The sequence below is a fragment of the Herpailurus yagouaroundi genome, unplaced genomic scaffold (assembly GCF_014898765.1).
Source record: "Herpailurus yagouaroundi ecotype Mexico unplaced genomic scaffold, PumYag 162, whole genome shotgun sequence".
Lineage (NCBI taxonomy): Eukaryota > Metazoa > Chordata > Mammalia > Carnivora > Felidae > Herpailurus > Herpailurus yagouaroundi.
The window spans coordinates 29087990-29097170 of NW_024412403.1; positions in this window are offsets into that span (position 1 = coordinate 29087990).

Genomic DNA, 9181 nt, shown 5'->3' on the forward strand with positions numbered 1-9181 from the left:
TCCTTCCTTCCTTCCTTCCTTCCTTCCTTCCTTCCTTCCTTCCTTCCTTATCTGTTTTAGTCTCAGATGAGGTCAAGTATCTTCAGGCTTTAAAAGTACCCCAGGTTCTTCTAATGTCCAGTGAGGTTGCATAGTACTGCTTTAAACTCTCTCTATTCAGTATCAGTACTCTCTTTCTTCAATATTTGGTTGGATCAGAGACAGCAGGCTGATAAAAGACAACTAAAAAAATTAAGATCCTTGGCCAGTTCTTAAACTGGCAGGTATTATGCTGTCTGCTGAAAGGAGATGCCAGGTAAGTAGGTGCCAAGGTCTTCTACACAAGTTTTATGTTCTTTCTATTACACCCCGAAGGGCTGAGAATCTACAGATTAGATCAAGATATGCCCTCCTAACACACAAATAAGGTAATTCATTGAAAAAAAATATTTCTACTTTATTGCCCAGATTTCTGCAAATTGATGATTTGGATCTTGGCTTCAAGAGGTCATGTTGATCTATTTGCTCTGACAGTAATAAGCTGACAAACCTTCCAGAGATGACTCCTTAATATGATCCAAATGCTCCTTCCTATTGCAATATTCAGTTTTTGCATAACCTGTGTCCTTATACATTCTACCAGGATGCCTAAATCCATCTCTGATCTGACAGATACAGACTGCTGCCATCATCTAACTAAGAAATATCGCCAACCCCTGTTAGGTGAGGCTGCCCCAGGGTCATGAGTTCATTTTGGGCTGCATTACCATTTTCGTCTGCGTAGTGTAGGTGTGTCGGGGTGGAGATGGCAGCTGGCCAGTTATCTCGACATTTTCTATTGCTGCAATTTTTTTATTATTTCATAAAAGTGAGTATTTCCAAAAGGCAAGATAGAATAAGGAATTTTACGAAATGTTTTGACTCGCAGAATGGAAATCTTCTTATAATGTCCAAGCTATTGCTTAACTTTAATACTTCTGAATTTTACTTATTTCTTCGGGAATTATCTTTGTTAAACATGGTAAATCTTCATAGTAGGCAACTTCATTACAAACATTACCTAAAATACAACTTCATTACAAACTTCCCTAAAATAAATGATCTTATTTTATATTTGTAGTTTTGTGACCTGAGTTCACTTCTCTAGTTCAAACAACTTATTTAGTATTGTAGACAAACACATAACCTACAGAGAAGTGTTCAAGGTTGCAGGATTGATACGTGTGCAGCTCACAGTGGGGATTCAAGGGAAGCATTGGTTAGTACTTGTGGGAGTATCAGGACCAGATTAATGACAGAGATAACAATTGAGATGATTGTTATACTGTCAGGTGTCAATAAGCAAAGAGAGAAGGGCATTCTAGAGAAACATAGACCAGAGCAACGCATCAACATGAGATCAAAGTTTTTCCTGATGGTTGTGAGCATTGTCTGCAAGAAGAAGGAGAGGCAGGGTGACTCAAGAGGTAAGTTAAGAAGACGTGCCATAAAGAAAGTAAATGACATTTGTAAGACCTTTGCAGCAGATGTTGTCAGAGCCTCACTCATATCCTTGTACCTTAACCAGCTTACTCTGTTCGAGTGCTGACTTCAAGCTGTGCCTGGGGCTTTACTTGATCTGTAGAAGGTCACTTTGGCCACTCCTGGCAGGCCATAAGTGCCAAAGTAAGTGAAATCCCCATCTCAGAAGCAGATTGACTGAAGTTGATATGTATGCACCCCAGAAAACTTCCCCCTACAGTGGAATGACTCTGAGACATGGATTTTGCAGCATTTCCCCAACTATTCCAGCAGGATTAAGCCTCCGTCACCCTGCCTTCCTATCTCTCTAGCAGTTCCTCGTTCTCTTACTTATTCTTTATACTCCCAAACAAACCACCAGCGCATCAACCTTTATGTCAAGGTCTGCTTCTGGAGAAATTGCAGCTAACACAACATGATAAGGAGAGCTAGGAAGGCGTTCAGTTGTTTTAGATAAAAGTAAATGTGAGAGACCACACTGACAGGAATGAGATAAATGAAGTGGAGGTGAGAGAGAGAAGAGGCAGCAAGACCTGTGAAAAGAGAATCTGCTAGAGCCTGAGGAAAGATGGTAAAGACTGAACTAAGGCGCTAGGGGATTGGAAGGTGGAGATAGATGTGGAGTACTGCAGAGATGTTACGGCAGTAGGTGGACAGGCAGAATTGAGGTCTTAGGGAACACTGAGAGGGCTTGGTCAAAGGAATAATAGAAGACCAGGAAAAGGGGTTAGTCTTTCCAGCAGGGGAGGAGCGATCAACTGTGCTAAGAGGTTCTGAGTTGATATCACAATCAATGAGCCTATTGGGAAATTTTGAAACATAATAACCTGCAAATCACTTTCCATCGAAAATGATGGGGTCAGAACTCCAATTGGAGCAGATTAAAAAATAAATGATGTGACTAAATGATTATAAACTAGTTTTTGGAATAATTTTGTTGTGAGAGGAAGGAGAAAGAGAGTGATGGTTAATGGAAGGAGGCCTAGGGTCATAGAGGGTGTTTTTAAAGACAGAGTGGCTTGAGCTGCTGTATAGACTACAGTGATAGACCAGTATGGCCGAAAAGGCCGAAAATACATCAGTTAGTAATATAATATCCTTGTTCTGGAAGAGATGGTGGGGCAGGGATGAAAGCATGAACACAGCAAGGAGTTTAACCTCACACTGCAAGTTAAAGAGCAATTGTTCATATGCCAGATACATGAAAGAATGAAGGAAGTCAGGAAGCTGGTCTAAGAGAAATGTTCAAAATTCCTTCTTCCAGTCATTTGGATAGGCATTCCTGAGAACTCACATTCATGAAGAAAGAGTGTGTTTGCCGATGCAACCCCAGGTCTTCAGATGTGCGCTGTAGAAACAGAAGGGGGAATATAACAAGGACTAAGAGTGGGGAAAGAAGGGCGCCGATTTGGGAACTGGGACTGTAAAGTTTGATGCTAATGATTTTTAAACATTTTTGGAAGCGATGGAAAGAAGAATGCAAATAAAATGAGTTTACTTTCTAAAATGCTTTTTTTTGTTGTTTTGCAATTTCCGTTTGCTAATGTCATCTAAATTGTGTCATCTAAATTTTCTCTATTTTGAAAATACGAAGACGACATCATATATGTAGATTACATCACTCCAGCAGCAAAAAGTCAATGAATTTTCTAGGTTTTAATAAAGCAAGTTGCTATTTTACACTAGCTTACTGACTTCTCTACATTCTACTTAAGATGTGTACACTCATCACCCTAACATCCACTCCTGCAAAGACAAAAAGATAAACCCAAAGCTCTCAATATTTATCCTAAGTACAGCTCTGCCTGACCTCTGTCTGCTTTGTACAGGCTTGGTTGATTTTAGTTTTTCAGATCTTCTTTTTGGTGTCTAATTTCCTAAAGTTCAAGAGACAGCTGTCTGGGGCCTGCGAAATAAGATGATGAACATGCAGATATCAAGGAAATGGTTTTCTTACACCAACAGCTCCATTTAGATCTGAGCACTTCCTCATTCTTGTCTAACATTAGAGCTTCCTAAGGTATAATATGTGCTGAATGCAGACATGTTCTTTCTTACTGATGGGGGTGATTAGGGTTAACTTCTTTAGCCTGCTTTAAGTTAAGTGAGACAAGATTTAATTAAAGTAATCTCCAGATTCCAGTAGTTTGACGTTTCAACCATGTATCCTGTAGAAAAACACAGCATGCAGATATTTGTAAGTTACATCAATGGAAAATATTCAAACTTTTTTTTTTTTTTTTTAGCTGTCAAAGAAGGCTGTTTTTATTTCTGGGCAATGACACTTTCTATTTTAGCCATTGCTTCCCTACCAGTCTAAGAAAAGTAAAGCATTTTGTTTTCTCTTGTAGTTGGGGTTTCTAATAAGAGTATGTTACTTTTCTGCATATTAAAACAGGAAGCACGTTTGACTAGTTGACTAGTTGACTGACTTCCTTCTTTTACTGGCTAAAGTTTGGGCTTCATAAAATTGGTTGAATCTTTATGATCCAAGTAAAATTGAAGGTTAAGAGATTAACCACCTAATTCAAACTATGTGAACAGTTAATCCAAGTGATTTTAACATTAGGCACTTTCACACCCTGAGTTATTGATGAAATCTACATGGTAGAATATTGGTGATGAGCCAGTGTCAAATTGGGTCATTTAGGACATGAAGTGGACAACTCAATTTCTAACATAGATTATTTGTAATCATACTGGATGACTTATATTAGCCTTGTCAAATGGCTAAACTAGCAATTTTAAAATACTTCCAACTTGCAATACTATGATGTTGTTTGATTTTATGACATTCTCTGTCACTTCTATATTCTATATGGCACTTTTGCATTTTACTAAGTGAATTTATACTTATAAGTGAGTTTAGCTAAGCAACTACATGCCACTTTACATGTAGATTTTCTTTTTCTTTGAGTTACCTAAAAACCTTCCAGTTTGCCTTAAAGGCAGTTTTGGAAACCATTGCATTAGAATTAGAGAACCGTGAGGAGTCCTAGGGACCATCTGGTCCTCATCCTTATTTTAGAGATAAGGAAACAGGCCAAACGAGGTGAAGTGAACTGCCTAAAATCAAGCATCTAGTTTCTGGTCGTGGTAGACCAGTTACAAAATGGTTGTAATTGTCCTTGTCACTTGAGTCCACATCCATTGAGATGTGACTTTGCAGCTTCCTCTATTAAAAGGAGGCATGTGCCTCCACACACCTTGAATCTGGGCTTGCATTTTGACTTCCTTCGGCAGACAGAATGCAGAAGAAATAAAGTGCCAGTTCTGCTACAGTAGATAACTAATACATAATTTATTTTATTTTACTTTTTTCTTTTTAACTCTCCAACTATTCTAGAAAATCGGTGTACTCAAAAAAAATTTTTTTTTCTCAACTCTCGCTTCCAGCTACTTGGCAAATTTTCAGGTTATTTGCTTTCTTTGCTTGTATATTGTGTAACGTCTTTTACATCGTCTAGCTCGTGAAGCTGTGTAAGAGTGTTCTTTCTGTTTTTGAGTTTTTAGGAAACTCTTCGGCTGAGGTGAAATTTTTGACTATGCTTTGGGCATTACTTTGTCACACAAAATTTTAATCCACTTAACAGCCTTCAGCACATGTATTTTTTTGGCAGGCAGGTGATGCTGTCAGCTATGTCCATACCAGCTGGCAAATTGCAGCACGCAAGCAACTCTTGAAATGAGTGAAAGAAATATCTTTAACCAAGGGGGAGGTCAACTAGCTGTGTCTGATAAATTTCACTTCTTTGTTACTTGAAGCTATGCACATTAGCTTAAGACGTTATCATATGTGTGGCATGAACAGAATCATTATCTGAAATCCTCTATTTTGGATGGTTTCTTCATTCTTATCTGGGGGGGAGGGTGGTGTGGTATAATAAAGTCAGCACTGAACTTTATGATTAGAATCCTGTGTGTATATTCTGGATTATCTACCTATTAGCTGTGTCACTTTGGGAAAGTCACTTAATGTCTCTTAAATCCAATTTCTTTAGTTTTCGTTTCCCAATGTGCTTAGGTTTTTTGTTCGTTTGAGAAAAAGTTGAAGCATGTAAAGCATTTTGTAGTCTGCAAACCGCAAACTCTCATCTCTACTCCCCTGAACTCTACACATTTTCATTTGCGTATTAGACATTCCCTGCTGGGATGTCCCACATCTAAAATCTATCTCGACATGCGCAACTCTAGCTTTTATTTTCTCCTGACTTCCGTAATTCTGTAAATTGGTACTCAAATTTTGTCATTTTCCAGGTTTCAAATTTCCAAATAAGTTTTTGATGACTCTCTTATTTTTTCCTTATAAGGAATTTATTTATCTATCTATCTATCCATCCATCCAGGAAATGCTTATTAATTACCTGCTCTCTTTTCTGCTTCAGCACCACCTCCTTCTTTCAGTCCCTTCCCCATGTTTAAACCAGACTTTGCTCCATCTTACCTCTCTGTTTCAAACTCTGCTCGTCTGGATTTGGCATCCATCTTGGATCTCTTAGCCCAGACCTTGACAAGATTTGATCCCTTCTTTCTTAAGTCTTTTCTCCAGCCCCAGTATCTCTTGTCTCTGATAAGAACACCGTGCTTCTAGTCTGTGCCCTTTAGGACCTGTCCCCTACCCCTCAATTGCCAGCTGTACCACTAATCCAATTAGTTCCCACTCCATCTCTTTGATGGAAGAAGAGACTCAGACACTGTAAGTGACACTGAGGGTGTTACCTGATTGTTATAAACATTTCCTCAATTATAAAATGAGGGGGATACTGCCTACCCCACTAGGCCACTGTGAAATGAGGTCACACATATGACTGGCAGAGAGGAAGCACTCACAACCTTTCCAACAACAGTTCTTCCCAAGGACCTGGATATGAGTGTGTAACACTAGACACAGTGCTCCTCATCCAACAAATCAAAATAAAAGCAGCTTTGAATCGAATTAGGGAGATGAGAACAAAATGTTTAATGCAAGTTGTGTATATAGATAAAATATGAAATGCAGTGTGGGTGGATGAGTACAAAGTGGAAAGGTAAGGAGTGTGAAATAGGGTTACTCAAGGAAGACAAGCAGGCAGTGACTTATAAAGAAACTAATAGATGTGAACTGGTGAAAAGACAGCAGGACATCGTAGGTGTGGAGACTGCCATAGATAAATGCTCGAGAATAAAAGAGTGTGACACCGTGGTGCTAGCCTGATAAAATGAGGGATGGGTTTGAGGTTAAAGATCGTGTTCAGAGTGGTAGGGGGGGTGCCAGTCACAGCAGACTTAAATTCTTTTCCTAGTAATGGAGAGATATATGTGAGCTGATGTTTCTAGGAATATCCAAATTTGATTTGCAATAGACGCTGTGCATTTTGTGGCATCATTCTTAAAGTGTCAAGTTAGGAAGTTAATGAATTTGTAAATTCTTTGATATTATATTCAACACATGGTCTCTCAGCCCACTTTCAAATACATTATTATAAATGTAAAATAATATTTGTGGAGGGAAAATTTGGCTGTGTTTAAGTGACCATACCTCCAAGGGAGGTTTCCTGTGTTTTACTTATGAACGTTAATGGTCTTCCCTTTCTTTGTAAATTGGGCTAGAAAATCACGAATGCAAGAGTCTTCGGGTTTGTCTAATCCAAACCCTGCATATTTTACAAATGAGGAGCAGAGAGAGGGAGGTTAAATGTCTTTCACAAGGTCATAGCTAGACACTAGCCAAGATGAAATTTAAACTTCTGTCTAGATTTTCAATCTAATGCTTTAAAAAAATATACTGAAGGGCCTAAGAGAGCCAAGGCAATATTGAAGACAAAGAGCAGTGCTGGAGTATATCCACTACCAGATAGCAAAACTTGCCCTAGAGCTAATATAATTAAGAAAGTGTAGGTAGCTCAATAGGTTAAGCATCTGACTCTTGATTTCTGCTCAGATCATGATTTTGCAGGTTCTGTGAGATCCCCTGCTCCTGCACTCTATCTCTCTCTCTCTCAAAATAAATAAACTTAAAAAAAAAAGTGTAAATATTGGCACATAGATAAAACCAATGGAATACAATAGAGATTCCAGAAGCATATCTCCACTGAAATGGTGCCCCAAATAAGATGTGGTGTGGATGCCACTACACTTCAACAGAGAACCAGTGGTCTTCCCAATACATACTGCTGGGTCAATTGGATATATCAATGAAAAACAAAAACTAAAAATTGTGACCCTTCCTCACACCAAACAAAGAAACTAATTTGAGACAGATCACAAACCTTACATCCGAAAGCTGATAAACTTCTGGAATAAAACATGGAGACCATCCTTATGACTTTGAAATAGGTAAAGATTTTGTAACTAAGATACGACAGTTACTAACCAAAAAATAATAACAGATAAAAATACATTTAATTATTTAATTAATAAATAAAAACTTCTGTTTATTAAGTGATAGCATTAAGAGGATAAATGTCAAGCTACAGGCTGGCAAAAGATTTTTGTAATATTGCATCTCTATATATTTGTCAAAGTTCTCATTAACAGAGCATAAAGAATGTTTATGAATAAATAAAAAAAAACAAACAAATTACGAATGGGTTAAAGATTTGAACAGATATTTCAGTGTCAAATGGCTGACAAATATGAAGAGTGGCTCATCATTGTTAAAACTGCAGTTGAAATACATACGCCAGAACAGCTCACCTTAAGAAAACTAACAATACCGAGTTTTGATGGTGCTGTGAAGCAACTGGAATTCTCCTTCATTGCTGATAGGAGTGTACATGGGTGCAACCACTTTCGAAGATTAGTTGCTAGTATCTACCAAAGTTAAACATCTACCTCACCTATGACCCAGTTTTCTACTCTTCGTTATATATCAAAGAGGAATGAATGCAGATATACACCAAAGGACCTTTCTAAGGATGTCCAGAGGAGCTTCATTCATAACAATTGAAATGGAAAATAAAACAAAAACAGAACAAAAACCCATTTCCCATCAATAGTACATAGGTAAATTATGGAATATTTACATCATGGAATACCACACCATAATGAAGAAGAAATAGTACAGCATGGATGAATGTCACAGACAAAACTTTTTGAATTAAAAGTCAGATCTACATTAAAATAAAAAGCAAGTGGAACTAGTATATGTTGATAGAAGTGAGAATAGTAGTTACCTTGGGAGACAGTGAAGAGGATCCTCCCCAGGGGGATGGAGGGTGTGGGGATACAGTTTAGCCTTCTGAACACTGGGGGCTTGGTCTGATGTGGGTGGTTGTTGCATGACTGTACATATATGTAAAAATGTATTGAGCTATATTATATACTTATGGCTTACTCTATGTATGCTGTATCTCAATTTTTCAAAAATGGCGATGATGTTCCTCCCTGGAACAAATAATCCACCATTAAGAAATCCTGGAGAAAATCTTGCCTCATTTCTTTCAGGCTACTAAGCGCTTCAAACATTTGCTCTTGTCCCACCACCATAACATGATGACATTCCTTGTCTCATCACGGCACACATCAGTAAGGCTGATATTTTTCCAGTAGACCGACACTGTATACAGTCAACAGAGACAGGTCCAGAATCACGAGCCCCTCTAGGGCCCGTCTTGTAGCCTGGAGACATATCGGTATTCTGGTTTGGCCAATTCTGTGAAAATCTAGACTGTTTTAGCAGTATCAAACAAAGCATTGGCAT